Source organism: Passer domesticus, chromosome 1 (genome assembly GCF_036417665.1).
Source record: "Passer domesticus isolate bPasDom1 chromosome 1, bPasDom1.hap1, whole genome shotgun sequence".
Classification (NCBI taxonomy): Eukaryota; Metazoa; Chordata; class Aves; order Passeriformes; family Passeridae; genus Passer; species Passer domesticus.
Window position 1 is genome coordinate 142,886,027 of NC_087474.1, and position 26,121 is coordinate 142,912,147.

Sequence of the window (26,121 nt, forward strand, 5' to 3'; positions counted from 1 at the left end):
AATAGTAAACAAGTTGTTGTGTAGTACTGATCTTGTCTAGTTCTTCAGATTCCAAAGAGTAGATACTTCTACAGGAAGGCATCTGTGGATATAGCTGGCAATCAGGCAGAGTCGCAGCAGGTAGCATATGCATATTCTCAATTTCTCAAATAATGTAGACATATCACAAAAGACTGCCTCAAATTCTCTTTAAAACTTCTTCTGCCATACTGCTACCTCTATTTGCTGGGCAGATTCCTTTTCTTCAGCAGCTCCAGCCACAGATCTCTTATCCTATTTCTCACCTCACATGTGTATTGAAAAACCCACATTTCCAATCACTGCTATCTCCCTTTTGGGGACCTAGTGGTGGGACAGCTCCAGATGTGGCTGGGGATCCTCACAGCCTTGCTAGTGACTCTGCACACAAACAACCTCTCCAGTCAGTCACTGTTTCTTGCTGTGAGCATTCCCAATTTGAGTCTTTGCTTCCTCATAGGTATAACCTGAAATACCAGCTGACAGGTGTCAGTGTTGTGGCTCTCCTGAGGCACAAGGCACTCAGAGCAGGGATTCTGCTTCTAGGGTGCTGGTTGTCATCCACTGTAGTTGTTCCCTGTTTTGAGACATGAATAGTGGCAGATTTCTGCCCATGTAGATGACACCAGCTATTTTTACAATGAGTTTTTACATTATGGTTTTGTATTTGTTTGTAAGTGATGTTCGTCTAATTTAGATTAGGCTGCTTTGATTTCTTACTTGTCCTAAATTGTAGCAAGAGCAGTAGTACTGACATGCCTTGTGGTTAAACCCTGAAGACACATGAATGCTGAATATGATTTTCCTTTCCCATTTCCAGGGTTTGAACTCTCCCTCATAGCATGCTTCTTTCTCTTATGTCATGCCAGGTTATTCCTGATGCTGCTTCCTGACTTAAAATTACTTGTCTATGATTTTAAGTATACTGCTTTGCTGTGCTTCATCAGAGTCATTGTTACTTTAGGAAAATCATGTTTCTCCACATCAGCAATTTAGAATATATTGGAGAGACATATGTTTATGTGTATGCATTTATATTTTAAACTCTTATCTTCAAAATTCATGCAGAAAAAAACCCCTGAAAACAGTGTCTTGTGAAAGGCACAGAGAGTTAGTCATCAGAAGTTACCACATTTTTCACTCTGGAAATAAACAGGTACATGAAGGCAAAACAACTTAGCAGAAAAATGCATGTGGATCACCATATGAAGTGCTTTCAGGTAGCATAGGTTCTGATCAAAAAAGGGAAGAACACTTAAGGATTCAATTAGATTCTTTGCAAAGAGACCTGGATAAATCAGAGGACTGGGCAATCACCAACTGTATGAATCTGAACAAGGGACAGTGCCAGATTCTGCTCCTGGGATGGAGCAGCCTTGGATGTATGGACAGACAGAACAAGATACTGGAAAATCAGTGCCATGGAAAAGGACCTGGGGGTCCTGGTCGATGGCAAGTTGAACATGAGCCAGCAGGGCCCTGGCAGCCAGGAGGGCCAAGAGTGTCCTGGGGGGCATCAGGCACAGCACCACCAGCTGGGCAAGGGAGGGGATTGTCCTGCTCTGCTCTGCACTGAGGCAGCCTCACCTTGAGTGCTGGGGGCAGTTTTGAGTGACAAAACATGAACAATTAGCGAGTGTCCAGGGGAGAGCAACAAAGATGGTGAAGGGCCTTGAGGGGAAGCTGTATGAGAAGAGGCTGAGGTCACTTGGTCTGTTCAGCCTGGAAAAGAGGAAACTGAGGAAAGACCTCATCACAGTCTGTAGCTTCCTCATGAGGGGAAGAGGAGGAGCAGGTATCAATACTTCACTCTCATGACCAGTGACAGGACTCATGGAAATGGCATGGAGCTGAGCCAGGGGTGTTGAGGCTGAATATCAGGAAAAGGTTCTTCACCCAGAGGGCGGCTGGGCACTGGAATAGGCTCCCCTAGTAAGTGGCCACAGCACCAAGCCTGACCGAGTTCAAGAAATGTTTGGACAGTGCTGTGACCATGTGTTTGCACATGGCGTGACTCTTGGAGCTGTCCTGTGCAGGACTAAGGGTTGGACTCTATGATCCTTATGGGTCCCTTCCAACTCAGAATATTCTATGATTTCATGATCATATATTATTCTTCCAAATTTATGTATGCCTACATATTTTCCAAGATGTACTCTTTGCTTCTGGTATAAGCTAGTAAATCCTAGTTAGGAATGAGTGTGTTCTGGTGTTATCTGCTTGCCTCCAGAAGGCAAAGTAAGTCAGTGCAGAATCAAGGCACATGCATATGGCAAAAATTAGTTCAGATCAGCTGTGCAAGAATCTGAGCATAATTCAATCCAAATTTGGTCAGTATAGAAGAAGTAAGACACTCTGCAAGTAGTATTCCCACACACCTGTGTTTTAGTGAGCAAGGCACAGGTCAGAACTAGAGCATTCATGTTGTGTCCCACTCCTCCCCTCATCCTCCCCAAGGGCTTCTTCATCTCAGCGACCTTGTACCCATCCCCTCCAATGTGTATCCCAGTGCCCTAAGCTGATGGCTGGTCCCTTCCCATGTCCAGGAGAAGGAAGGGCTGGCTGGAGGGTGGCTCAGCAGCAGGCACCCAGTGTCAGCTCTTCATGCCTTGCCTGCAGCTGCTGGGCCACTGCTGGCAGCACGGCCATGGTTAAAAGGAAACTGCTGCACTGAAAAGGCTCATGGCTCACAGAAATAATATGTTACATCGTGCTGGACTCAGAGGAATGACCTTTTTGTTTTTAAAAGAAAAAGGAAACAGGACAACACAATATTTTGTGGTAGTTTTACACTGTAGGATGGAAAGATTTTTAATTTTTTTTTAAAGATAATTTGATTTATTTTAACTTAGAAAGGAGAACTGTGTGAGAAACTTCAGAGATTTGCATGTCATTTATCATTCGTTGTAAGTGGGCAGGAGAGCTGCACATTTCTCTTCTGTAAAATTGCAAGGTAGTGGCTGTCTTTAAAATCAAGGGCCTTTTTGACTGACAGAAGATAATGTTACGTGTCTCATTAAAAAGTTGAACTGTGCTTTATGGCTATTTTTAAATATTACAGTCAATTTTAGTGTTCTGCAAAATGTGCCTGAACATACTTTATCCTTAAAAATTGGGAAATCATTCAGTATGAGCTTGCAAAAGCAGATTGCAGCTTGGCCTGCCGGAGAGTCAGCTGACAACAATTTCAATGGTCTGTTAATGCAGATCAAGCAACACTGTGATGGATTTATTATTGCAGAGTTTTTTGATTGCTAAAGAAAAGAGGATGTCAGTTTAATACTGATAACTCAATTCTCATTTTCTTTTTATTTTTCATCTGGCTCAGCATTCGTTGCATTTCAAAGATAAAAAATGAATTCTCTACCAATAACTGTGTATATACATAAAAAACTTATTTTTATGTTGGTTGTCAAGGAAAGGAACACTAACTTTGCTATTAAGTAAAATCGTATATGAATTCTAACACATATATTGCATCATGTGATTTTAAAAATGGATATGAAAGTTCTAATTCTTAGAAATAAAAAACACAGTAATTTAAGTTTCTCGTGTCAAATGTTCTTTTTTTTAATGTACAGTTAGGTAAATGTCTCACTAAATTCAACAGGGATAATAGAAAGTCAGCTCTGTTATTCTAGTTGCAGATCTGTGTATATGCCTTCACAACCTTATGTAAAAATGTTCTGGTGAATTTATTTGGGTTGCATGATTAAATAAAAGGTGGAACTTTGACCTTGCTGTGAAAATGAAAATCTATTTTCTGATTAGTAGTTCTCAGAAGCTTGTCAAAGCTGTGGAGAAGGAATCAGGGCTGATTAATGAAGTTGTATTTGATTCCCTTATGTGTCTGACACAGGAAGGTGTGGGCAGGACATGTACTGCCTGTGGCTAGAGCAACCAGAGCTATTGCACAATGCTTGTGGAAATTACTCAGCTGTAAAGAGAGGGAATGAATGTAACACATTCTTTTTGTGTGCAAAATTTGCCATTTTTCCTCATTCATGTCCTTGTGATGGTGCAGACCATGACGCTGCTCTAGCTTTAGTTCTAGCTCTAGCTTTACCTTTAGCTTTAGCTTCAGCTTCAGCTTCAGCCCGTGGCCCATATGCTTGGAGTTGACTGCACACTGATGTGCTGGGATATTAAAACTCCACTGACTGTGGAAGTTTTTCTCAAACATGAACTCCTCCAAAGGATATTGCATTTTTTGTACATTTACTTTCCTGGAAGAGGTTGAATTTTATAGCCAACCAAATATAGCCACCTATATTTGGGGAGAACAGGCCCCTTTGCACAGAGCATGCAACACAGAAAATACATGTTTGTAATGGACTTAGTTTCTTAGTTTTTCAAACTTGTTGGTACTTCCTATATGTAACAGATATGAAAACCAGATGACGAGAATGAAATTAAGGATATCAAAATATAAAAAGATAAAGAATGAACATGCAAAAGAAGTCTGTTTAAATGTGCTAGATTGATTAGATCTGATATAACTGTCAATCAGTACTTTCAATCCCCAAAGCGGATTATGTATTGCTAGAATACAGATCAGAGTTGCAAAGCAAGACACTTCCCTCCTTTTCTGATACTTATTTTTTAATTGACTTTGCTGGATATACTCTACCTTTTTAGGTTATGCTTTGTCTGAGATCAGCCACATCTATATACATTAATGTGCCACAATTTAGTATGAACTTTGCAAATGCACATGAAGAACACCAAAGTTCCTATAAATCTCCCATTCAACCAACCAGTCTCTTGTTGAGGCCATGTGTTCTAAAGACCTGTTAGAGATCACTTTTCAAGTACCTTGAGCCCACCTGGTGAATCTTGCAGTAAAGGAAACATTGTCTTGTTTTCAAGCCCACTTTATATGTGATTCCCTGTTTTGTATGTGATTCATCATCAACACCAGGATCAGGCTCTTGTCTTCTACAAAATGCCCACCTTTCCCCCAAAGAAGCTACATGCTTCTGGCAGCAGTATTTGCTCCTGTGAGTAGCAATGGAGCCATCCAAAGAAAACCAACCATACTCTATTCTTCCATCAGCCTCCAAACAAAGATTGAAGGGAGGGGACAAAAAGCAATAAGAGGAGCCCTGTAATGGACCTGTCAGAGGCCCCTGGCCCCAGCCTTGCCAAGTGTGTATGTCCAGTGTGCAGCATCTGTCCCAGCTCACACCCAGGCTCTGCTAGGGCTGGCTTTTGAGACAGTCCAGTGCCAGCTGAGGAAACTTTAATCTGTCTGTGCAGCATAGAGTGAAAAACTACGTGAGCCAAACTGACTCAAGGTGAAAAGTTTGGGCCATTTAATTTTTTTTCTCAAAAACCCTCCTACACATAAATGCTTGTGAGCCCTGAAGGAGCACAGGTTGTGGCACTTTGTGGGTCACTACATGGGAGTGACCAAGGCACTCCCATGCCAATTTTTTATCCCAAGGTGCCAGTGAGTATCCAATGCAGAGTCCTGCAGAGGATCAGCAGTCCTGAGGTCTTAGTGACCCCCTTATGCCTGTTAGGACTTCCTTCCAGCACTTTTGAGTGCACCCGAGCTTATGTATGGTGTGAATGCTCAGGATCCAGGCATGTGGGTGAAGATGTAGACATGAAAGAGATCAGAATGGGAAAGCTTGGAATAACTTGGAGACAAAAAAATAGCAAAAGACAGTTTACAAAGCTAGACAAAATGCAGACACTCATAAATTACATAATGTCATTGAGGTAGCTTTGTTGATGTAGTTGGTTTTGGTTTGGCTTCATTGCCTGAAGAATACTGGAGGAACAGAAAGGATCAGAGCAGTAGCTACTGTGCTTTAGCTGTTCCCAGATGGTGGCTGCCATTTTAGGGACGTTCTCAATTGGCATATGTCAGACTAGCAATGTGATTACTATGGACTGGGGCCTTCATGAACCAGCCTTAGAACAGCAGAGATTGAACTGACCATAGATTTAGAATTGAACCCTATTTTTGCAAAATGTCTAACCACACCTAATTTCTTTAAAAGTAATTATGAAAACTACAGGTTGCTTTGGGACCACACGGAACTGTTTCGGTATTTCAGAGCTTTATATAGAAATTTTATCTGCTATATAAACCTGTGTGGCTATGAATTAAAAAAAAAAAAAAAGAAAAAGGCGTGGAAATAATCCTTTCCAGAATATCACAAAAGATTAGCAAAACACTTTAGTGCTCAAAATATTTTATTATTATAATTTGAAACAACCTGCTATAGGGAAAAAAAGATTAAAAAATTAAAAGATGGATATATATGGATATATAATGTCATCATAAATTATTGTAATTTTCAGTTATAAGTGATACCTGAAATGTGAAAGAAGATCTTAACAAAATATTGAAGGATTATTTGAGGGGTTTCTTATTACATGTAACAATGCAAGTAACATTTCTCCTAAATTTTTTTCCTCCTTTGCCACAAGAAAATGTTTATGTTGTTCCCTAAACAAATTTGATGTACTTCAGATGTTTCATTATTTAGTTCCTTTCCAGCATGTGCAATTTTCCTTTGAAATTATTGTGATGTCTGTATTCTTTATATTTTCCGGACACTTGCAGTCTAGCCTAGTCTGTGACAGATTAGTCTTAGTCTTAGAATCACAAAATCAAAGAACAGTTTGGGTTGGAGGAGACCTCTAAAGGACCATCTTGGGCAGCAGGTTAAAGTGCGAGCACGTTGCTGTTTATTAGAAAGAACTCTTAGCAATGACAGAATTATCAAATGTGAAACCATAATTTAATGGAAGTATAGCTTGAAACTCTTTTCCTCAATAAACAGCAAGAGCAAGAAAAATAACAATTATATACTTTCAGAGAGGTCCAATATTCTAACATAAAGTTTCAACTAGAATTTTCTTTTCCTCATTCCATTCCCTGTCAAGGTAGTACATTTTCATGGAAGAATTATCCAATTTACCTTCAAAGGAGTAAAATATCTTAAGGTTTATTGAAATACCTTTTTTTTAAGAAAAAATGTTTGCAATCTTCTGAATCACCAAGAATGAGAATGTCAGTTTTATAAATATGAATTGAGGATTGCATTGCTACTAGAAACTTCACAAGTAGTTGCAAACATATTATCTCCCCATAAAATGTAGTTTTATTTTAGCACATAACTAGAAAAGTTGTATTTGTGGTTTTGAATTCATCACTTCTACAAAGATTTATTACAAGTTACTATTTTTATGGTTTGCATTTTACAACCCTAGGACATTTGGATTTGACAGAATGTCAACAGTGCGACATTCTGCCAGAGAAGGAAGACTGGAGTTGAGTTTTAATATTGTAGGGTTGGCTAGTTAATGAAATAGATGCATTTCTACATGGAACATACACTTGAGATTCTCTTGAAAGGAAGCCCAGATCTAAAATTTCTAAGACAAGTTGTAATATTTCCCTCCAGAAGACCAAACCTACCATCTGTGAAGCTGAAATGCAGATTTGCAATAACAGACCAAGATCATGTACAAAATGTGCATATTGGCAGAAGTCTGATGAGGGAAATCTGGGGTTGAGTCTGATAGCAAACTAGTGCTTACCTTAGTGCTGAGGGATCCTCACGCAGTTCCTCCACTGCTGGCAGCTTTTGGCTTGGATTCTCAAATGGCTCCAACATCTGGCTCCCTTGTGAATTTAAAATATGCTTTGCTTAAACTGACTTTGTCCTGATGGGTATTCCTTTTAGCATTAATCTTGTGCCACAAAATGTTTTCAGTCAAAACTTACAGCTTGCATCCAGAGTACTCAGAAGTCACCATCAGAACAGTTACATGGGCTGCTCTTACTGCTTGAGTTTCCATGATGCCATGAATGAGGGTATCAGTGACACTCAATGACCCATTGACAGAAGCTATTTCACAGAGGGAGGATTGGTTGTCAAACAGATAAAGAAAACTACCAAATTAACAGAAGATAACTACCCCACCTTTAACAGACAGGAATAGAATACACACTCCCAGCCACATCTTGTAATCTAAGACAAGAACAAATACATAACTTCTGTTTTAAAATGCATGGTGGCTTGGGGTCTTTTGGTGTGTGTACAATGCTGTCTTATATACAAACAGCTGTCATGTTTTACCCTCATTCATGGCATCATGGAAACATTGTGGAATGAGTCACACAACTGGAATGCTGCAATGGATGGCTATAAATTCCTCTGAAGGGATGGGTAAGGAAGGGGAGGCACTGGGGTAGACTTCTATGTTAGGAGTATTTTGATTGTCTAGAGCTTAATGATGGTAAGGATAGGGTTAAGTATTTCTGGGTCAGAATCAGGGGGAAGACCAACAAGGCAAGTATCATGGTGGGAGTCTGCTTTAGACTCCCAACCAGGACAAAGAGCCAAAGAAAATATTCTATAAATAGTCTCATATTCACTTTCACTTGTTGTCATGGGGGACTTCAACTTACCAGATGTTTGCTGTAAATACAACACAGCAGAGAGGATACAAACTGGAGGTAAAGGGTTTGGAGCACAAATCTTCTGAGGAACGGAATGTCTGAGGGAGCTGGGGTTGTTTGACCTGGAGAAAAGAAGGCTCAGGGGAGACCTTATTGCTCTCTACAACTATGTGAAAGGAGGTTGTGGCCACAAGGGTTGCACCACAGTGAGGGTTAAAATGGATATTTAAAAAAAATTTATTCGCTGAAAGGTTGTTAAGCATTGGTTCAGGCTATGTGGGGAAGTGTTGGAGTCACTGTCCTTGGAGGTATTAAAAAAACATGTAGTTGTGCCACCTGGGGACATGGTTTAGTGTTGGATTTGGCAGTACTGGGTTAACAGACTTAATGGTCTTAAAGGTCTATTTCAACCTAAACTATACTATGATCCTGTAATTCTGTGATTTTGGGACAGACAGCTCATACAGGCCTTCTTAAAGCCAGGGACTGACAATTTCCATGCAGTAGTTTAGAGTTCTGGGCATTTCTAAGAAATTACTTATGATTTGATGCTGCTAACTAGAGCTTGTAGCTGTGCTTGTGATCCCCACCTTTTCCAGCTGGATGGGGATAGCATCTCTGCCCCAGCTGGGACTTGATGTGATAGAGACTTCTCTAAACCCACCTCTGCATGGCTATTGGCCAGTTTTCCCCAGGCTGTGCATTCTGGAGGCTCTTCCCTTTGCCAGTCCACTTCTGAGGGGATGAAAGAACATGTTTTGTGATGGGTGTAATACATGGTCAGCATTTTTAAAGATAACAACTTTTGATCCAATAAATAAATGAATATTTAATTCATAAAGAAAAAAGAAAATCCTCTAGAAGGTCAGTTACAAAAGGAGAGCTGCATGTATAAACTCCTTGGAAAAACAAAATTCTGGGCGTCCTCATTTTGAGTTTAGAGCAAGTTCTGGCTTGTGTAGCTCCAAGGGAAGATTCCCATATATGGAAATTCCTCAGTGGAAAAATACCTAGAACACCTTTGCAAAGCTCCCATTCTTCTTTCATAATGATAATATATGTTTTTGGATATTGGAGAAATGTATCTAGGCATTTTTTAGTACAGGCAATCTTTTCCAATCCTGTCCCATCCTCCAGAACTGTACTGCCTCTGGGTTGAAGAGTGCCCCAAGAAAAGGCAGTCTGAAGACAGACTGAAACTTAAGGATGAGCCTTAACTAAATATAAATGAGTCTTCACATTGACACTGAGAGAGCCTGAGCCATGGAATTACTTGCAGCTTTGCTCAGTTACATTATTTACAAAGTTTTGTATGAGCATTTGTGAATTTCTTTTCAGGTTGTGCCATTGTTATTGCCACGTGTGGCATCAGTTCCTCATAATCCATGTCAATGGAGGCTGTAAGTCCCTCCACAGAGGTCAGTGAGTTTCTCACAGTGCCAGCACAGAAGTTCCCAAAGAGGAATGGGGAACATTGAAATGTTTGTGCTTCCACAGCAGGAAAATTATAGTCTTGTGCCAGGGGCCAGATCAGGGGCTACCTAAGCATTTCTTGGGTTAGGATCCAGGGGGAAAAGAGCTGAAAAAATCAGCTTAGTTTCTGTGTCCTGCTGCATCTTCACCTGCTGTTAACAAGTCCTGGTGGGAGGAGGGTATCCCCCACCACACTGTTTCCTACTGGAAATTGGAGCCGTATCTTCCAGCAGAGTTTCACTGCTGCAAAGAAAAATAGTAGAAAAAATTTCTGTCACCTGAGTGTGCAGAAGACAAAATTTCTGCTTCAAAAAATTTTTGAAATTTAAAACCTTATGTTCCAACTTGAGGTGCTGCAAAATGCACCATGTGTTGTCTCATCACTACTGAGATTTTTTCTTGTGCCTTCATAATTTTTGTTTTCTTGTCAGTCTCGCATTCTCATTCCAGTAGGTATGTACTGTATCACAGCAGTGCCTGAAGAGATCTTTCTACAGTGTGAGCAAAAACCTACTGCAAGGAGTAGGTAGCTTTAGAAGTACATTAGAAAACAGACAGTGGAATATAAAGTATTTTCTAGGTATTTAGATGAGGCAGAATCCATGCATGTGGTCACAGAGGAGGAGTGAAAGGTTGGACTTATGCTTCAGGAAAGTGTGAAAAATCACACTTGTTAGGCTTCCCAGAGAAGTGATATTATTCACAAGGAGATCCTGACCTGCTTGCTACCCGCTGCATGCTGTTTCCTGTAGGTCACCTTTTCCTGATCAGGGATTCCATCAAAAACAGAAGTGGGGGAGAGGATGAAGTGTCTCCTATGAGCCCTTCATTTGCACCAAGAAAAAACAATAAAAATTGCATTAATATGCTTCTTTCCTTCTCTTCTAGTAACTGTGCCTGTGCCTCCACTTCTCCTGACAGTATGAAATGTGTGGTATCATAAAATATTTTGTATAACGAGGGAATGCTGATGGTGGCATAGACTGCTAGACAAAGTGGTCTTTTTATTAGTTCTACCTTTTTCCCCCTTAAAATTCTATCTATGATATCTATGATTTCAATGCAGTGTAGATTTTTCAGATACTGAATTTCCATGTCTCAAAGACTTGTTATAGTCTTCTTTTTGCTTCCTCACTGCAAGGTTTTCTTCCTTCCATATAAATGGAGATTTGTGAGCTGTGGGTTAGAATCCATCATGGAAAGAAATGCTCTGGGAATTAAGTAGCTAACTGTACTTTTTGTGCCTCGCAAGTACACAGTTTGTTATGTGCCAGAGGAGAGGAACCAGTGAGTAAACAGAAAGGAAAAAAACAAAATAGTAAGACCTCCTACATTCCAGACTATGACAAATATGACTGCAAAGCCAAAGGCCATTGTGTGGCCTGAATACTTGCCAAAACAATCAGCCACTTATATGGCCTCATACTGGTATTATTGGCTTTCAGAATCCCTGTTAATTAAGGGGTTTGCATAGGAGCCAATAGCAAGGTGCATTTTTGAACAGATATCTATTGGAACATTTCTTTAAACAAAGTTTGACAAAATGTACTATATTTAGACTTGTACTTTTCCACTGTCAAGATGTTACATCTCAAAACTCAGCAGAATGTCCTCAGGGAGACACGCATTTCTGTGTTCTGTGAGGAGGCAAGAAAAGGTGTGGCTGGCACGAACAAATCTTGGTCAAATGCTTTCTTTAATTCTTCTACTGTGTGCTGGGTTAGCTCTTCAAACAACTAAGAAGTATAGAATGTTTCCCTTTCATTTTTTTCTTGATTAATCCTCTGCTGCCCAGGGTACTAACCAGTTTATTAACATTTGGAAATAAGATCTTGGAGTGGAATAAGAGAAGCAAAGTTCAGGACTTGCAGTAGCACCACAGGAGTTTTGCTGTAAAATCTTATTGTGTCCCATTCAGTGCTTTCCATCTCCCTCTGTGCTCTTCAAACAAACCTCCTCTTAACCCAGAAACAGAGCTGAGTTAAGAGTGTGACCCAAGTAGCCAGAAGAAATTGGCTCAGGGCATCTTTCATATTTTTGACCATGAACCTTCACTACAGTCCTATGCCTTAGAGTCAAGCTGTTATACCAGTGCCATCAAATACTTCTGTACTAAAGCAATATTCCTGCATGAGACTGCCCTGTGGAGAAATGTCCAGGATACAATTTATAAAGCTAACACAGAGATTGTACCTTCTTAGAGGTCAGTAATGCAAGATTTGTTCCTGTACATATAAGGAATTCATCCAGGCTATGTGACTCATGGTACTGTGTCCTTTCTTTGGAAAATCATGTAATGATACTTTGCCCTTTCTGCAGGAAGTCATATCAGATGTGGAAAATAACTGCTTTCTTCACTTGTAAATTTTGTCCTGCAGAACAATAGCCGTGGGTTGTAATGGAAGATACAGCCTTAAATGTTCACACCCTTTGTCAAACCCTCTTAACAGTGAAATAAAAAGCCACAGGACTTCACTTCTTCTGAGTGGAACAGTTCTTTGTTTCCTCCCCATGGTATCCACCCTGAAGGATCCACTACACAGTCCTTGATAGTAAAAGGAATCAAGTGAGACCAAGTGTTTAGGAAAAGAGGCCTCTAAATATGCTATTTGATACTATGCTAATACACAATTTGGTGTCTCCTCAATGCAGCTTCAGGCACTGTAGTGTCTATCTTTAACATCAGCTATGTAAAACTATAAATGAAACTATATGAAGCATATAAAACTATATGAAGCATTTAGCACTGTAACTCTGAAAAACAGCTGTACTTCATGCACAACATCTAGCATCATATATCCTTGAGAAAACTGGGTGAGTCAGGCAGTTTATTACTGTTTTCTAGCAATGCTGTTTTAATTGACTGCCATATTTTGAAAGGTAATATTTTTTTGAGGGGATTGCTCCTACACTTTCTTTCAAACACTTTGTATAGTCTTTATGCAAAGAATAAGGTTTCCAAGTAAACAATCCACTGTTTATTATTATATGTGAAAACACTTTGTCATTTATAGTTTTCTGCTGTCTCCTTGCTGTGCTATTTTGATCAGTTATTAGAGAAACCAAGAATTTTCTTCCTAGATCTGGAAGAGCTCAGTCTCAACTTGTGCTATGCCCTCTTTTCACTGAATGCACCATATTTTGTTACAGAACCAGCCCACTGAGAATCTGAAAACATAATTTAGACATGTACAATAGCATTAGTTAAAACATTTCCTGTGTTTTATATAAGTAAAACCATGAAAGAGGAAAAAGAAAAAAGGGCATCAGAGGAATTTAAGTTACTGAAGTACAACAGAATCAATTGCTTTCTACTCTGCTGTAAGTAATGAAGTGGCTCACAGGATCCTTCAACTTTAACTAATGGAAGGAGAATCTATCGCACTTACTGATAACTGTTCACTGAAATTCAGGGTTTTTTTCCATCCTAAAAACATTATGATCTGTAACAGGGAGTAAATGTGAAATATTTCACGTATGTTTGTGTGAGATCTCACATCATCTTTCAGTATGAAAAAAAGTCAGAAGAAATGGCTTGGAGATCATCCCCATGGATCTATTTGCACTTAACCTTAGACTAATATTTGTATTTCCTTCTTTAAAGATAAGTTCCGTAAAACAAAAGGCAAGGAGCTTACAAAGCACTTCCAGACACTGGAGATCTGTCTGAAGATCCTGTTATAAAAGAAATACAACTCTCCATTACATATGTAGATGGCAATAAAATAGTTTTTATGAAGTGTGTTTTGTGTTGCAGCAGGGCTGACCGGCCAGTGTGGTTATGCTTTCATTGGCTCATAACGTCCACAAGATTCTGTTTGCCATCAAGGCTGAAAAAGTGTTGGAAGAGCAGTTCATTTAAAGGGGAGTGTTAGAATTTAGTGGTACTAACATCTGACTATATGAATATTTTTAAGGAAAGGGAAAAATTAATTTTGGGGGAGGAAAGGACAATATTGCTTGACAATACAAAAATCCCATAGCTCCTCTACTTTTTAATGTTTATGAGAATGCTTTACCCTCACATGATGCAAGATGCCTTTGTAAAATGCAAGAGGCATGGCAGACCACAAAATTTAGCAAGATTTTCCTATCTGCAATATGCTGTGGCAATCTGCCCTCAAAAGTCCAAATACCTCTTTCAAAAGACTTGTGTGATTGTGCAAGCTGCACACAATTTATTCCTAATTATTTTTCTTCAGAGTAATAGTGCTGATACTTGGAGAAGGTTCTTGTTATAAAATCAATCGGAAAAGCATTTAAACAGTTAAAACACTGCTGTGGACATCAAACATGTGTGATGTAATGTGTTTCCCAGGACAGAATATTGCCTAGACTAACCACCCAGTGATGCTGGTTTGTTGACTGAGACACCATTGTCCTGATTCAGACCAATTTACAAAATGGAAACACAGCTTCTACATCCAGACCATTTGGTCACAATGGTCACAGGTAGCACTTTGTTATGATGAACACACACCATTACAATGCTCCTGAAATCCCTGTTTATATCACCACTAGAGGCTTACCCCCCTTTGCTATTCATGCAGTAAAAATCTGCCAAACCACTCCTCCAAGGCCCTGCAGCACTTTAAAGCTTGTTTTGCAGCTTTCATGCAGTCCATGTAGGAGGGGTGGGGAATGTTTATGGTACAAGCAAGTCCTTGTGTCATCCACTGTGAGTAACTTTGGAAAGTGAATGCTATAGCTAGCTCATGCTCCCTTGTCATCATGCCTCTTAAAGTAATATTACACGTTAAGACTATTGAGAAATAGAACTTTAATGTGCTGTCACAAAGTTCTAATTGACCTCAACATTTTTGATCACATAAGTAAACACTGAATGCATAAGAAAACATATAAAATGAGACTATCTTGTTTTCTACCTGCTAGCTTCAAAATGTAAAGGCAAAGCATTAGTCTTCACAGAAAGGCCAATACTATTCAGTTTAAAATTCTACACATCTCATTTGAAAGACTACAGTTTTTCTGTAAATTACAAAGCAAAATACATATCTGCTTCTAGAAGAATTATTGCTCAAATAAAATATTTAATACCAGAAATGGTGTTTAGTTTGATGTCCTATGTAGAGAATGCTGAATAAACTTACACAGTAAAAAGCCTAGAAATCTTATGGTACTGAGGCTAAATTAATTTTTTTAGAGGGGACTACCTTAATTTAAAAATTGCTCATTTCATGCAACTTGAAAATGAGAATCAGATGAAAACAAGTGGTGCAGATTTATTTATAAATATTTATTTATTAAGGCTTATGACTATTGAGTTTCATAAAACCAGAAAAATAAAATTCCTTTTAGAAGGTGCAAACAAAGTCCAATGGCCAAGTAAAGAATTATATACAAAATAGAGTAATCAGGTACAATATTGTTAATCCAGAGGGCATGGGAAGCATGGAGGATATGAAGAATGTAAAATATTGTAGGTGGGTATACATTATGCACCTACTAATTCACACTTGTGATGGCTACATTCACCTTTGAAGCAAAATCATTCAACCAAAAAAGATTTCAGTCAGGAAGCCGTGACTTTAGTTTACAGAAATCTGTTTAAATTATTAATTGATTGGGCCACTGGCTTGTTTTATATCCATGTCTTTCATTCAGCTGAGTACAATCTCAATGCCAAACAAATCCAAATTGTCTCCTTCCCTTCACTTTTCCTAAAAGTGTTGAGAGTCATAACAATGATGGTATTTATTAAAATACTAATTCTGCTAATTCAGTATCTGATTCCTTTGGTCTCTGGTAGAATAAAGAGCTAATTCTGTGCTGTTACTCTGGTTGCACTATTGAACTATCAGAAAGGTGCTCTAAAAGAGCAGCCAGCACACTCTGTGTTATCCCATAGTGCCCCATCAGTAACAGGAGAGAAATGTAGTAGCATCAAGAAAGGTAAGGTAAAAGGTAGCCTTCTACCAGGTGATACTGGTAGCAGTTGATTCAAACTGGTAGAAATTAAATGATAGTTCCTAGGTAATTTATCAAAGTGCTTGAGCAGTCAGAACACCTGAGTGTTGAAAGTTTAAATCACAAGTGATCATAGCTCCGTGGTACAGTCCTCAGATTCCTCTTCATTTTGGCATGCAATAACATTTTGGGGAAAAATTTATAGTCATGCTCCAAGTCTCTGTGCTTTTTTAAAGAAAGCAAAGTAACAGCTCCCAGTGCTTTGTGCTGTGCATCAATGGTAAGAAAGCCATCCTCTGACTATGTTTTAAAATTATTTTAGCTCAATCTTGCACTATTTTCAAGTATTAATTTTTTACCGTATTAGAAGAATGACTCTGACATGTTGTAATACTTTGGGAAACAAATCTTGGGTATTGCTGCTTTATTTTGGTACAGTATCATTCTGTTTGGTAAGTCATATGTGAAGAGACCATTATACTTGATAAACTGTTTCCAGGTTGATTTTTTACAATGAAATATGCATAGTGGGTTACAAGCTTTTCTCACTACCCCTTCCTTCTGTAGGCACTTCATCTCTTAATTGTAACAGATTTTCAATTCCTGACAATAACTTTGCATGACAGTAAAAAGCATTATTTTGGATTTTAAAAAAACCCATAAAATATAATCTCTTTTCCTAAAGGCCTTGAATTCTGAATATTAGCTTCAATTTTTGAAAACCAAAGAATCCCTTATCCTATGTCTGCGCATTGAGGAACAGTGCTATGAAACTCCCGTGCCAACTATTTGTATTACAGAGTGCAAAGCAGCATCTGTGGAGTCAGGGCACAAGCAAGCTCCTCTCCCTGCCTGCCAGAAGCTTGGCAGTGCAGCTGCACCAGCACAGAGGGATATTTGTGTGCTAAGTCTAAACCTGCTGTGGGATACATTCCCTGCCCTTCCAAGACCACAGCTGGCTTCTCAGGGCAGCCTACAGCCACTATAATATAATATACCCAGGTTGTTTGGCAAAATCTCCTCATTGTCCTTCAATGCTTTCTTTTTTTCACATTTGTTTCCATGTGTCGAGTACAACTTCAGAGTCCTTAAGACTTAGACATCTGAGAATGTTCTGAGAGTCTATTTGGATTCTTTTCCAGAAACACTTTATGTTCATGACTCCTCTTTAATTTAAGTTATCAACACTGGTACTTGGTGAGATTTCCAATTTTCTGGGTAAGGCAACTGAAGTGGAAAAGCCACACCATCTTGTATTCACTTCAGGAGATTGAAAAAAAGAGAGAAAAATTAAAGCAAAATAATAGCTTTTCTCTCTCTCTGCTTCAATATCCATAGCGATTGAGGTGGTTTGTATCTCCCTGAGACCCCAGAACTGATCTTCTGAGCTTCCTCCATCTGCAGAGGTGTGACCCTCTTGAGACTGGAAGTGACTCAAGGAAAGCACTTGCAGAGAACTTCTCCTGGTTCCAGAGCAGGGGGACTGGGTGGTGTCATGGCTGGCTGGGCAGGGTGAGGTGAAGGCAATGTTTTACTCATGCCCAGCTTCCTGTCCTATTTCCACAGCAGCCAGCAGCAGCTGCTTGTTAGGGAAAGAATATAGAGGAGGTCAAGTATGAAAGGACACTTTGCTGATATTTCCTCTGAGCTTTAGGCAGTCTGTGGCACAGGGCTTTCCAGAAGCCAGTTTGCATTTTCATTCTTTTTCTTGTTGGGTCTTGATGGGCTTTCTATGAATTTTTCTGATCGCTTTCTGAACCATTCATAGTTTTGTCATATACAACATCCATTACAAGTGGTAATGACTTCTGTGATTATGTTGTGTAACAAAATGTTGCCTTTTATAAAAATCTTCATGGTAATTTCATTAGGTGCCTCTACTTCTCTTATCACAAGAAATGTGAATAGTTTTTCTCTGATCTATTTTCTGCTTACCTACATTCTATTATTTTCTCTGCTTTCCTAGAAAGCAGCAGCTCAACACCTTTGTTGCTTTTCTCAGTACGTTTTCTGAGTACATCACATCTTTTTTTTTGAGATAGTGTGACCAGCAGTCCAATCTCTATTCATTTGAACTTGTGTAACTATATTTTTTCCTAATAATTCATATTTATTTTTCCTTTTTGATGTCTATTGACTGACACTTTCATAAATCTCTACTGTATAGCTCACATAAAGCTCATCACTGTGTATGTATAAACATAGGCACTTAGAGGAAAACTGGTCTTTATCCAGCATTTACCAAAAATGAATTTCACTTGCTGCTTTGTTTATGCTTTGTATTATGAATAAATTTTTAACTTTTTCAGTATACTTTAACTTTCTACATAATTTAGTATCATCAGCAAACTCCATCACTTTGTTATTCTCTCCTTAGCCTAATAATGCTGTAAGTTCAAAAACATTCATCCCTGTTGGGCTGCATTGAGAATCTTTCTTCCTCTGCTGTGAAGTCTGGGCTCTTGCTTACTGTACTTTAAGTGATATTAAATCATGAGCCATCCTGTCCTACAACCGCTTCATTTCCTTGCTGCAGGACTTTGTAAAAAGCTTCCTAAAAGTACAAGTACACTGCTATCAACAGATTATTTGTGTCCACACGATTACTGGCTCCTGTAGAGAACTACAGATTTGCCAAACAGTTGTTAGTTTTTGCTGTTCTACTTATCCAGATACCTTCTAACTTTATTATTACAGTTTAATTTCTTCATGAAATCTTGAGTAACACCAGAGGTACTTTGATACCACAGAGTCCATCAAAGCTTTCTGTGCAAAAAACCAAAACAAAAAGGAAAGTTACTGAGGCTATAAAACAAGTCTAAAGTATTAAAAGGTTGTGGTGCTGGGTTTTTTCAGAATTGCTTTAGTGATCCTGTTCTGGCTTCAGATAGGACAGAGCTCATTTTCTTCTTAGTAGTTGGTACAGTACTGTGTTTTGAATTCAGGATGAGAACAATGTTGATAACACACTGATGTTTGGCTGTTGCTGAACAGTGCTCACTCTGAGTCAAGGACTTTTCACTATCCCATACCTTGACAGTGAGGAGGTGCAGAAAAACTGGAAGGGACCACAGCCAGGGCAGCTGACCTGAACTGGCCAGAGGGATATTCCATACTATGGAATGTCATGCCAAGTGTATGAGCTGGGGGAGCTACCTGGAAGGGAGTTGATCACTGCTTGGGAATGGGCTGGGCATCAATCAGCAGGTAGTGAACAATTGTGTTGTGCACGACTTGCCTTTCCTGGTTTTCACATTTCTCCCTCCTTCTCCTTTTTATTACAATTATTATTAGTAGTAGTTTTTATTATTATTGTCTTTTACTTTGTTTCAGTCATTAAACTGTTCTTATCTCCATCCAGGGTTCTATTTTATTTTCTTTCCTGATTCCCCTCCCCATTCCATTCGTGGAGGGTGGAAGGGAAAGTGTGAGAGAGGATCCTTTCCTTCTAGTGGTGCCAGGTCTGGTGCCTGTGCCTCAGCGATGGCAGAGACTGTCTCCACCAGTCAATCTCCTCCTCAGAGCCCCTGATACTTTTTGACCCTTCTACCCCCTCTTTAGCTCTGCCACCAGGCTGAGCAGCTTGTCCATATGGCCACACCCCGCACAGGAGTCACCTCTGCTGTCCTGCAGCCTGACACCTGGATGTTTTCATGGCAGCTCCAGAGCACGTCTGCTGCAGCAGCCTTGCAGTCTTCAATGACACTGAGGTATGAGCCATACCCAAGGCAGAACTTCAACAACAGATTAGTTGTTGAAATAAATTAGGAACTCAAGAGGCAAGCTCCAATTCAAATAACTGAATTCTCCCTTTGTATTTAATACAAAAATAGATCAAGGTTAGACAATAGTTGTTTTTCCCTTCTCACTGAGGTTTGCTGTCTTACTAAGGTTCATGACTAAACTAGTATGCTGTATGTATTTCCAACAAAGCATAATTTATTAATATTAGGACCTGTTGTTGGAAGAAGTAAGCTTTTGACATCTGAGAAATACAACAGCCTGTTTTCTTGATAAAAAGCACTAGTCACTAGTGCTTCACCCTTAACCCTGGTGAGTCAAATCACTTATGAGTTCCAAGTCTTGATGCTGCAGCACTGGTGTAAAAAACCTTGACAGATAACCATTCATTACCTATGAAAAGAACTGTTCTTCTGAGATTTTGTACACAATATATGTTCACAATATTGCATTCTCAAATGAAATACAAGGAAAATAGCAAGACATGCCTTTAGTAATTTTAAATGAAGCCTACAAAAGATCCCATCTAAACAAGTAGAAGGAGATTAATAAGAGGCAAGTAGGATCTGTAAAGCTGTGTATGTGCATATGTTCTTAATGGTGTGTACAGCCTTGCAGTGAAATGTGACTGAACACAAGAGACACAACATACTGCAAATCATTTCAGGGAAAATTGTGACTGCAATCAAAGCCACGATAATAAAATGTGAGAGAGATGCAGGAGTTAAGATAGGAAATCTAAAAAAAACCACTACTGTATAAAGGATAAAGTTTCTTAATTCAGGGATAATACAGTAATGGACAGCCTTCAAATGATTTAGTTTTAGTGGAGTTGATTTTTGAGGATAAATTGTAGTAATTATCCCCAAAAGGACAGAGTGAATAACCATCCACAAGTTTTCTACATGATATTATGGGAGCAAATGAATCAGGCATACGCTTGTGATGTGGTGCCAGTGGGGGAGGGGAGAGACACCAGATGTTCCTTAAGAAGCAAGATTTAACAAGAAAGAAAAAGCAGAACTTCCTCCTAGTAAGATCAACATACTTCTTCTGGGTTTTCATTCAAAAGAAAATTTCAGGAATGTCCTGCACAAATTTAGGTGCCTCAGGAAAAGGTATGTACAAAAGGCTTTCATATTCTTACTTAAAGGAAACAACAACAACAACAACAACAAAAAATTTAAAAAAAAAAAAAAGCAGGTAGCAAAGGCTGGAACAGAATTCAGTGGTTTTTTTAATTAATCCTTAATCCTAGAATGCACTGGCAAAACAGGAGCAAGTAAAATAGAAAATCAATAATTCTTATTAGAATAAAAAAATTGCAATCAAAAGGATCAGCTGTTGCCATTAGCCTTATTCTAAGATAAATTTTGATGATATTTTGGACCCATTTTTCTAGTAAATATCACTGTACTTTAGATGGCATTTCTACATAGAACTGACTGCTCATCACTGTTCTTAAGCCTGTGATTTCCAGGTGTCTGAGAAGAATAATTTTGTTCTAGTGAATTGAAAGCATCTTGTATCTTAGATGTCTTCAGGTCTCAAGTTTGCAATGAAAACACATAGCCCATTCCTAAAAGCCATAATGTTTTTTGAATTGTAAACTGATTTGTTGCCAACCAAGCATAATGGGAGTATGTGACAAGCAGTTAATTATTTCTTCAAACAGACAGAGGCAGTCCATTATATCACTTTAAAAACATTATTAATTTGAAGATTTTTCATGTTATAACCCCAAGAAGGACTGTGGATTTCTAAAGTAAGTGGCTTTTCCTATAAACATGAGGAATACAGCCAGTCATGTGGTGCTGAGATATTGATCTGAAAACATTTTTCATGTTAATGCTCTGAATCAAGGCTTTCATTTGAAATCTGAGTTATGTTTGCTTAGCCTTCAGTAATTGTATAGAACCAGACTGAACTTTAAAACTGTACCCTACCAGAGAGACATTCTATTTTGTCATGAACCAGTCAGTCAGTGTAAGAAGTGAATTGGAATCTGGCTCTATTGTTTCTGAGCAAGTATGAGCAACTTCCTTAGAGGAATCTAGTGCATTAACAACTTGATAAGCATTTAATGAGTGTTAAGGAAAAAATAGTTACACTTATATGGCAAAAAGGAAAAAAAAGGATTAATTCAATACTGTTTGCTTATGATTCAAATATCTGATGAATAATCAATTTTCTGAACACCTTTCATAAGCAATTATTTATCATTTGCATAATTTATGCCTCTGTGGAGGACGAGATTAGCTAGTAAATACTATGGAGTCATCAATTATACTGTCAGTGTTTTCCACATTCAGTTGCAAAACACATGATGAAAGAAAAAAAATGTCAGTGAATTGATGGCACAAAGACAGAGGATGTGTCCACTGAAAACTGACTCTTTTCAGCAAGTTCTATAACTAGTAAACATCCTTAAACTGCATGGGTGTCTCTATGAACATGTATTCATACTCCCTGGAGTCCAAATTCAATTTCATATAACTCTCTGAAAGAACAGAATGGTCTGTTTATAATAAGCCACTACTGACCAGATAAATACAAACTGAAGACCTGGAGGTCATTTCATGTTTATTTGATAAGGTGGTCTATATAAAGAGCTGAGTAATTGCAGCTGCAACTAAAGTTCTGCCATTAACATGAAGAAATCCCTCTGTGATGTGCCTTTCTTCTCAAGGCCATATTTGAAAACTTCCATGTTGTTATCACTATAATTCTAACAAATGTTGACATGTTATTTTAGAATGGATAATTTCAACATCCAAACATATGTATACTTTGGGGAAATAAGAAAAAATACATATTTAGTCTTAGAATATTCATTTTTGTAATGCTAATTATTTCACTGTTTCGTGAAAAATAAAAGCATAAAAACAAGCTGGATGGGGACTATGATTTTATAATTTTGCAGAGAAGCAGGGTAACTGCAGACAACAAAGCTTGTCAGTTACCTGAATCTTTGAAAATTCAGACCATATGCAGCTGAAATGGGTACATCCAAAAGTGTCAAAAAAATGTGGCATGTTTTTGAAATCTGATAAAACTATTTTGCAAGATGAGGTAAAGTGGAGTAAAATACCCTTAATTTATACTCACTTCTGCTGGGTTTTATATGCTTAGTATGAATTCCTGTAACTATGCTATGTATGCCAGTACAGGACACTTGTGAATCAAGTAACATTTTTCATATATGTGTTACAGTATGGCCGAGATTGGTTTGTACAATTTGTTTGCATGGTGTTTCTATCTTTACTATCTAAATTTAAATTATTGTATGAAGATGTTTGAAATCTGGCTAGAAAAGCAAAAAATTCCTTCATCCTTAAAGGTGAAATGGACTTGTTTGGCTGTCCTAATTATAGTCTCTCGTGGGTTAGATTAGACACCAAACAAACAAACAAAACTATAATATTTATGTATTCTACTTCTTGGTAAAACCACAAAATCACACAGTGAATGTTACAGTACTTAGCTATTATGAAATTAAACATAAGGAGCATTGCATCTTTTGATGCTAAAATATATTGTAGGGTTAAGCTGAGATGTCCAAATGTTCTCCTCAGCCTGGAGAAACCTCATGTCTATGTGTGGTACCTGTATTTTGTAGAGCTTCTTAAGAAATTAGAGATTTATTGAGCCCTATTTGAAATACAAACACAGCAGACATTCAGTTTTCTACTAAGAAAACAACTCTCCTAAAAGAGATGCTGTTGTGGCTTCTTGTCTTTTTCAGTGTAATTTCAAGAATAATTGTATACAAAATATAACCTATACTTGAAGTATCCCAGTCCAGAATCAGGGACTGCCAAATTCCCTTGTTGCCTGTATTTATTCTGTTTTGTCCCTCCAGAGTGACATTTTCTGCTGGACAGTGAACAGCATCAGTGGTCAAGGTAGAGAATGGGCCCCATGTCATTTCAATCTTACAGGGAGCTGGTTAATAAAATCAGAATTATATCCCTACCTGCTGAAGTTTGAAATTCCAGGTTTGCCATTTCTGAAGCTAGTATGCAGATGGGAGTTTTTTTCTTTTTGAGTGCCTAATCTGAAAAGAGGATGTGGTCTGTGAAACCTTATGAACAGCCACACCTAGCCCATGGTTCTCTGTGAAGAACCTGCTTTATACACACCCATTTACTTAGTGTCACCTACTGATTATCTCTTTTCAATTTCTCCCAAAATTTTACTGACACTGAATTTCCCTTTGGAATAAATTGAACATTCTTTATCACAAAAATAGATCTGTGAAAATGTTTTTGCTTCTAGAACTGTGTACTTCGATAGTTCATCATTCAAATTAGTTTGTTCCTAGGGAAATAGGCCTGAGAATGTGGGAGTTCTTCATGCCTGAGTTCTGGTCCCTCCTTTAGGGACTGCATGTGCATTCAGCATTCTGTTCAATTTTTACTGAAACAGCATTGGAAATAGAGTGCAGTATGTTTTTCTGTGTCTTAAGAGTTTATCTTTTTCACAAGGAAACAAAAACCCAAACAAATCTTGAATTATTTTACATTACTAAAAATCGGTTTAATTAAAAATCAAGAAGGAGGTTAGGCTTTTAAGAAGTTCTATTTTAAATTCATATTTTTGCCAATTATGGGTTTTGCAACCACACAAATGTTAGTGTCTTGACCAGAGGTGGTAGTTTAGAATACCTAACAAAGGCATGCAGCATCCCCATGGTGTTACAGGACAGTCAGTGCCTCCAGAATGACTAAGGAACTGTAAATGGGGCATTTGGCTCAGCTGCCAGAGTTACATACTTGCCTAGAGGTTGTTTATATACAAATGAAGGCTGACTAATTGCCAAATGACTGACACCAAGACTATCACCTTGGAAAGCATGTACAAACCTCCCTTCTCACAAAATAGAGCGAGGGGGTTGGGTTAGTACCCGGGGCACTTTTGCCTGCAGCTTGGTTGCACTGCGAATTTGGCAAGACACATTGAGAGAGACCCAAATCCTGCACACCAGACTTGTGAACTGGCCCAGCCTGGAGGAAGCTGAACAGCATCTGCTGGCATTTTGCTGGATTAGTTGCTACAATTTGCACTTACTTTCACAAGCAGCAAATCTGTCCCTGAAGAAGTGGTATTGCTACCACTTGCTAAAGTTTTATCTTCTTATTCTCCTATGAAATACTTTTATATACAACTGTATGTTCAGACTTTGGAAATACTCTTACCCCATTGTGTCCTTTTCTATCTGACCAAAATAGATCCCTGTTCTCTTTCCCGTCTTTTAGGATGCAGCTCAATCAGCTTCTACCTGCTCTGGTTTAGGATTTGGAGATCTAGCTACAAGATCAGGTTGTGCAATAGATTAACATAAGGTGTTATTAAATATTACATCATAACTGCAGACATATTCTGTGAGACACTTCTATAGCTACTGAACATGGGTTTGTGTATAATACCAATGTGAAGGCATCTCTATTTGTGCCACAGTCTGACTTTTCATTTTGAGCTAATCTACACTGGCACTGAAGACAGAGGCTGGCATGAAACTTCCTCTCCCTCTCCCTCCCTCCCTTTCTGCTCTCCCAGGCACCTAGACTCATCTGTTGTTCTGCAGCTTGTGCTTCTACAGGTGTTTACACACAACTCAAACAGATCTGGAGATCTAACTGGGGATAATTATAACCTCAAAACAGAATAATAATAAATTAACAAAAATAAAAATAACTTTAGTTAGTTTTTACTAACCTAAATGGTACTTTTAAATTGATCAGCTTCACACACAGTTCATTCACCTGCCAAATGAATCCTTGTGCTTACACTCATAGCATGGCAGCAGAAACAAGCAAATAAAAGCAGGTAGGACCAGTTCCTTTTTATTGGAGGGACAGTTTTAAGTGCTTGAGTTACAGAGATACTCTTCTCCATTGATACCACAGGCCAGCAGATAAACCCAGAAGAGATCCTTGTTGCACATTTAGAGATCAAACACAGACTTATTAGTCCTCCTCAGCAAAAACCTGGTTGTTTCCAGACATTTTGAGGAGAGAAAGGTACAATGATCTGTAAAGGTGTTCAAGATGAATATAACTGTAAAAAATTATAAATATTGTAGAAACCATTTATATTTGGTTTAGCTTTATAGTAAAAGGGACACACATTGCTTATGTCCAGAGTGTTCATGTTGCTCCTACCAATTAAAAAGGAATACTGCAAAGCTTTTCACATGGAAATATAGGCTACAATCTTAAGTACCAGTACATTAGATTTTTAAGGTGACACTGGATTAAGTCTGGTCAGTTTTCAGAGCAGAGATCTTAGTTAAAAATCTTGCTTGCACAGGTGTGGTACAACTAAGGCATAACCAAGTTGAAACTGCATCTTAAAGCCCATACCACTGGATATTTGTATTGATGATATCTAGCAAAGTATCATAGGATGGTTTGGGTTGGAAAGGTCTTTAAAGGTCATCTAATTCCAATCCCCTTGTCATGGGCAGAGACACCTTCCACTACACCAGGTTGCTCAAAGTTCTGTCCTCCCTGGCTTGGAACAATTCCAGGGAC

General features: G+C 38.5%; 1 protein-coding gene across 6 annotated transcripts in view; it reads left to right on the forward strand.

Moving 5' to 3' along the window:
- Positions 1–26,121, forward strand: part of OXR1 (oxidation resistance 1) — a 256,987-nt gene that overhangs the window by 154,069 nt on the left and 76,797 nt on the right. The gene's annotated exons all lie outside the window — the stretch shown is intronic.